We start from the raw sequence: 6,109 nt of genomic DNA, 5'->3' as shown, positions 1-6,109 counted from the left end.
TTTGCCAAATTATCACTTGAGATTTATCACTCTTTATCAATGAAGGCTGTCAATGTTAAAGTGAATCTACGGTGAATATTTTCTTTTTTTTTTTTTTTTGCTCCTAGTTTCTGTCTTGCTCAGCCATATTTACCTGCTAAAGTTACATTTGAGTATCAAATGACAAAAATGGTGCTTAAAAAAAAAAAAAAAAAAATCAAATACAAAACTGAAAGAGCTGCTTACAAAACTTTACAAAATAAATAAATAAATAAATATATATATATATATATATATATATATATATATATATATATATATATATATATATATATATATATATATATATATATATATATATATATATATATATATATATATATATCGCCTTTAATGATAACAAATGCAAAAGTGAAATAAATTGGGATTTCTTTTTAAAGCTTCTCTATTGGGTTAAATAATGAGTTGGCTTTCGCCCCTCGAGACTATAAAACAATTTTTTTTCGACTCAGCCTAATGTACCATAAACGCCTTCTGGCAGATCTGCGAAGATAAAGAACTTACCCAGAGATGGACCACCTTGCCAGTGTCTTGGGACGGGCATTGCTTTTATACGTGAGACAAGCTGGTCATAAACCATTTGTTCTCCTATGTATGGAAAGCCTATAAAAAAGGGCGGTGCGTTATCATATGAATGGAATGGTATTTTACTTTTGTTTTAATGCTATTAATATCATTCTCGGTGTGTCTACTAAAAAAAAACACTTGCGATTGCTTAGGCACGTTCTTGGAAGGCTGTATGCTTGACATAAATGGCTGGAGTATTTTATGGGGCATCTCAAGGAGATGAATGCAGATCACAAGATTAGAAGCTGCCTGCGTTACTAAAGACGAGAAAGTACAGATATCATTTCTACACTGTGCAGTGCAAGTGTAGAACAGGAAAAATTGATTTATATTAGTGATAGGACAATACATTTCACAGTTCTTATAAGACCCTGTAATAATCAAAATACACAGGCTATCATTGCTAACTGTCTTGAAAAAGTACTAGTTGTATGGCTGTCTCCTGACTCTTTTTGAATGGGTTACTCCAAACGAGGCATGCAGCACATAAAGTAAGAGTATTTTCTAATGTTTAGAGGTGAAAATAGCATGGTGAAATCTGGAGACAAAAAGGGCAAACATATGGTCAAAGTCAGGGCTTTTTTTTCTCAAAAAATAGGTGCAGGAACTCAACCACGAACCCCCCCACCCCCCAAAAAAAAAACTCCCCCACACACACCCTCCAAACTAACTTCACTAAGGCTGGCCATACATTATACAATTTTCTTCTACAACCTTTCTTTAGATTCACCAAAACCATATAATAGAAGGTCACACCGAAACACTTTCAATTGTGTATGCAATCAGGCAGGCCCTTCTACTACATAGTTGAAGGTAAATCTAAAGGAAATTGAACAAGAATATTGTATAATGTATGGCCAGCTTAACAGCGGGAGGGTCTTAACCACTTGCCGACGGCGCTATAGCCGAATGTTGATAACAGTGCCGTTGTCTATTTCTGGGGCACCGTCATATGATGGCTTTCCGTGATTGTACCCACCGCTGGGGGCCGGCGGTGTGCTCTGTGATCATAGCATCCTCCGAACACTGTTGATCACAGATTATGGAAAAGAGCCAATCAGTGTCCCTTTACCATGTGATCAGCTGTGTCCATTCACAGCTGATCACAGAGGTAAACAGATGCTGGTTCCCACTGACGGCATGAGGAGAGGAGAAGAGAGCTGATAACCGACTTCTCTAAAAGGGACATCTACACTAATAATCAGGGCACTGATTATCAGTGTCCTGATTATCAGTGCAGTCCCTCCAGTGCTGCCAATATTTGCTAACCAGTGCTGCAAATCTGTGCCCACCAATGCTGCCAATCAGTGCCTACCAGTGATGCCCATCAGGGCCACCTATCAGTGCCGCCTATCAGTGCCAATCAGTGCTGCCTATCAGTGCAGCCTCATCAGTGCCTCCCAGTGGCACCCCATCAATGCCGGTCAGTGCAGCCTATCACTGACCATCAATGCCCATCATTGCTGCCTCATCAGTGGCCATCACCGCAACCTATCCATATAATATTAATTCACTACTGTCACACAACTGAGTGAGCTCAGGGCGCAGTGCTCTGCGCCCCAAGCCCACCATTTTCGTAAGCCAATTAGAGCCTCAGGCTCTAATCACGTGCTTCAAAAAAAAAAACCCCATTGGAATCCATGCGTCCGGTGCCCTGTGGATTAGGGGCCAGGATTAGGGGGGCGGCACCCCTCTGCTCCGTATGGATGGACCACTACTGATGAAATTGCTTTTCAACAGGACAAAGAAATACAAAAATGTCTGGAGCCCTGCATGTAGATTAGGGGCTGGGCGCATGGATTAGGGGGGCGGCGCCCCGTATGGAGCAGCCGCCACTGCTTTCACCCCTTTTCAGGTCAGACCTCTGCATGCAACCCCCCTTCTACTGCCCCCATCTTCTCCCCCTCCGCTTAAAATAGCCACCATCTTCCACATATTTTACTTTTGTTGGGGCATTAAGCTGAAACATGGCTTTAGTACCTCCCTGCACACTGTTGGTCACTCATCTTTCACTTGCATCATCCAATGGTGGTGTCGGCATCCGCACTGCACCCCAGGCACCTGCCTCTCCCTCGTCCCCATCCTGCACTCAGTTGGAGCCACTCATCATATGTGTGGGATCTGTTGGAAGACAAAGATTTTTACTTGTAAATAGGGATGAGCCGAACACCCCCCGGTTCGCTTCGCACCAGAACTTGCGAACGACCCCCGCGTTCGGTACGAACGTTAGAACCCCATTGAAGTCTATGGGACTCGAACGTTCGAATTGGAAAGTGCTAATTTTAACGGCTAATATGCAAGATAGTGTCCTAAAAAGGGTTTGGCGACCTGCCTCCTGCCTCAGGGGACATGGGTCACTGCAAAAAAAAGTTTTAAAAACTACCGTTTTGGTGGGAGTACTGATTTTAATGACGATTAAAGTGAAAAAAAAAAAGTGAAATATTCCTTTAAATATGGTGCCTGGTGGGTGTCTGTAGTATGCCTGTGAAGTGCCACGTGTTTCCCGTGTTTAGAACAGTCCCTGCACAAAATGACATTAAGCGGAAATAACACCATTTAAAACTGCTTGCGGTTTTAATGTTATATCTGGTTCCTGCAATATAGTTGAAAATCATTCAGAAAAATGGCATGGGTAGCCCTCCCTGCCCATTACCAGCCTATTTGGGTCTTGTACGCATATTAAGGGGAACCCTGTACCCATATTAAAAAAAGGAAATGCGTGTGGCCCCCAGGCCCTATATACTCAGAACAGCAGTATACAGGCGGTGCAAACAAGACTGGGACTGTGTAGATTTGTTGTGTTAAGTTGAATCTGTTTGTAATTTTCAACTGGTACATTTTTAAAGTGTAGCTCCAGTCAAAAAAAATATTTTTAAGCTTTTTGGAAAACATAGGGAAGGGTTATCACCCCTGTATAATTTGTTTTGTCGTCCATCTTTTTTCATCTCACTTGCTGTTGTCTCCTTCCGTTTGCAAGTAGGAGGCCGCGTACACACGGGCGGACTGTTCGCCCAACTTTGTCCGCTGAACAGTGTTTGGGCGGACAGTCCGCTCGTGTGTGGGCTTTCAGCGGACAGTTTCAGCGGACAGTTGGACGGACAAGGTTTTTCGGAATTTCCGAAAAACTGTCCGCTGAAACCTTGTTTCAGCGAACAGTCCGCCCGTGTGTAGGCTTGTTTGTCAAACAAAGTTGCGCGCATGTTTAGAAAGGATTTTCACGCCGAAAGCTACAATGCAGTGTATAGGACGTCGTATTTTTCGTCCCGTCGTACGTGCCGTTCACGTCATCGCGCACGGTTTCAGCAAACTGTTCGTCCGTCGTGTGTGGCCATGTCCGTCCATGCTAAGTTTGAGCGGACTGTTTGCCGAAACTGTTGGACGGACAAAGTTGGGCGAACAGTCCGCGCGTGTGTACGCGGCCGGAGATGTTTGTAAGTTGGATGTTTGAAAGTAGGGGCCTGCCCTATATGCTCTGCAGAAATGGCGGAACAAGGTGTTGGTTTTGCAACAACATTGTAAGCCCTCAAAGTGACTCTTGGTGGGCGCTGGAGCGCCCTGCTGTGAACGATTATATCAAGAATTGTAATTACATGCCATTGTTGAACAGTGGTAGAAAAATTGACCTTTGGTGGTTGTGGTGCTGGTGCCACAACACTATAAGTCCTCACAGTTACTCTGGGTGGGCACAGGAAGGGGCCCTCCTGTGAAATATTATATCAAGAATTGTAATTACATGTCCCTGTTAAACAGGGGCAGAAAAATTGGGCCTTAGGCACTGGTGCCATCACACTGCAACCTCTGCCATACACTCTAGTTTTTTTGCAGGAATTAGCCCTGCTGCAAAGCATTGCATCAAAAATTGTACTTAAACGCCCCTGTTAAACAGGGGCAGAAAAATTGGGCCTTAGGCACTGGTGCCATCACACTGCAACCTCTGCCATACACTCTAGTTTTATTGCAGGAATTAGCCCTGCTGCAAAGCATTGCATCAAAAATTGTACTTAAACGCCCCTGTTAAACAGGGGCAGAAAAATTGGGCCTTAGGCACTGGTGCCATCACACTGCAACCTCTGCCATACACTCTAGTTTTTTTGCAGGAATTAGCCCTGCTGCAAAGCATTGCATCAAAAATTGTACTTAAACGCCCCTGTTAAACAGGGGCAGAAAAATTGGGCTGCTGGCATCACCCACAACCAAAAATGTTCTTCCAACATATCAGCGGAGGAGGAAGAGGATAGACAATCAACATAACAGGACAGTCACTCAGCATCAGCATAGGCAGTCTTGAAGGGATGTGGTATTTCAAAAAAAATTATTCGGTTACATCAGCTTCAGGTGCTTGGTAGCTGTGGGTGATCCAAGACTGATTCATCTTGATGAAGGTCAGTCGATCAACTGATTCGGTGGACAGGCGCACCCTGTGATCGGTAACGAAGCCACCAGCAGCACTGAAGGTGCGTTCCGAAAGAACGATGGATGCAGGACAGGCCAGTAGCTCAATTGCATACTGTGCAAGCTCTGGCCAGTGATCCATCCTCAAGACCCAGTAAGCCAGAGGATTTTCAGTGGGAAAGGTGTCCAAGTCTGACCTTGCCCCTAGGTATTCCTGCACCATGTAAATTAGACGCTGGCGATGGGTGCTGGAACCAATCATACCTTGGGGCTGCGGACTAAAAAATTGTCTGAAAGCATCAGTCAGACGGCCACCTTCTCCACCGCTCCTTCTGACTGATGCCTCAGCAACACGTTGTCCAGGACCAGGAGTTTGTGACCTCCCAGTCTCTGGGAACGCGTTGCACAGAGCTTTCTGCAAGGCCTCCCGGAGATGTCTCATCCTCTGCTCCCTCTGCGATGGCAAGATAAGGTCGGCAACCTTACCCTTGTACCGTGGATCAAGGAGAGTGGCCAGCCAGTAATGGTCCCTCTCCTTGATCCGAAGAATACGAGGATCCTTCCGCAGGCTTTGCAGGATCAGGGAGGCCATGCAGCGTAGGTTAGCTGAGGCATTCGGTCCGGAGTCCTCTGGGTCACTAAGGACAACATGATCCGCAGCTACCTCCTCCCAGCCACGTACAAGTCCACGTGTTTCTTGGGACTGTAAATCATCCCTATAAGACTGCTGCTGCTGATGCTGAGTGCCAGCCTCCACCTCCATGCTGACACAATCATCCTCCTCCTCCTCTTCCTCCTCCTCACCCTCTTCCTGTGTGATGGGTGGCACAGCAGGAACACTGTCTGGATAAAGGGGGCCTTGAGAGGCAAGGAAGTCCTCCTCTTCCTGCCTCTGTTCTGCCTCAAGTGCCCTGTCCATTATTCCACGCAGCGTATGCTCCAAGAGGTGGACAAGAGGTATAGTGTCACTGATGCATGCACTGTCACTGCTCACCATCCTTGTGGCCTCCTCAAACGGTGACAGGACAGTGCATGCATCCCTGATCATGCCCCACTGGCGTGGTGAGAAAAAACCAAGCTCCCCTGACCCTGTCCTGGTGCCGTAGTCGCA

The 6,109-nt window shown here is 45.7% G+C and overlaps 1 long non-coding RNA gene across 1 annotated transcript in view; it reads left to right on the top strand.

Annotated features, from left to right (window-relative positions):
- The window catches only part of LOC143974892 (uncharacterized), a 95,491-nt gene that overhangs the window by 44,985 nt on the left and 44,397 nt on the right, over positions 1 to 6,109 (top strand). The gene's annotated exons all lie outside the window — the stretch shown is intronic.

Source organism: Lithobates pipiens, unplaced genomic scaffold, assembly GCF_037356315.1.
Source record: "Lithobates pipiens isolate NorthernLeopardFrog02 unplaced genomic scaffold, aLitPip1_a1.2 Scaffold_1, whole genome shotgun sequence".
NCBI classification, from domain to species: Eukaryota; Metazoa; Chordata; class Amphibia; order Anura; family Ranidae; genus Lithobates; species Lithobates pipiens.
The sequence above is the reverse complement of the archived record's forward strand: the minus strand, read 5'-3'. Positions and strand labels throughout refer to the sequence as shown.